This window comes from Chionomys nivalis, chromosome 5, assembly GCF_950005125.1.
Source record: "Chionomys nivalis chromosome 5, mChiNiv1.1, whole genome shotgun sequence".
Taxonomy (NCBI): Eukaryota; Metazoa; Chordata; class Mammalia; order Rodentia; family Cricetidae; genus Chionomys; species Chionomys nivalis.
Window position 1 is genome coordinate 16,680,107 of NC_080090.1, and position 317 is coordinate 16,680,423.

General features: G+C 38.5%; 1 non-coding gene across 1 annotated transcript; it reads right to left on the minus strand.

Annotated features, from left to right (window-relative positions):
• LOC130875277 (U6 spliceosomal RNA) lies at positions 1-106 on the minus strand. Its single transcript, XR_009057206.1, has one exon. It is a non-coding gene; the product is annotated as a U6 spliceosomal RNA (small nuclear RNA).
• Positions 107-317: the final 211 nt, after the last annotated feature.

The following is a 317-nucleotide window of genomic DNA, read 5'->3' on the forward strand; positions in this document are numbered from 1 at the left end:
TAAAATATGGAATACGTCATGAATTTGCTTGTCAGCCTTGCGCAGGGCCAGGCTAATCTTCTCTATATTGTTCTAACTCTAGAGTATGTGCTATCAAAGAGAGCACTCTATCATTTTTTTCTTATTTTTTTATGGCACCCAACAAATTATTCTTTAAATGTACCTGCTTTTATCTGTATTTTTATGGAATAACTTTTTTTTTCATACAGGGTCTCACTGTGCATCCCTGGCTGTTCTGGAACTCATTGTGTAGATCGGGCTGGCCTCCAATTCATAGAGATCTACCTGCCACCATGCTTGGCTCAGAGCAATTTTTC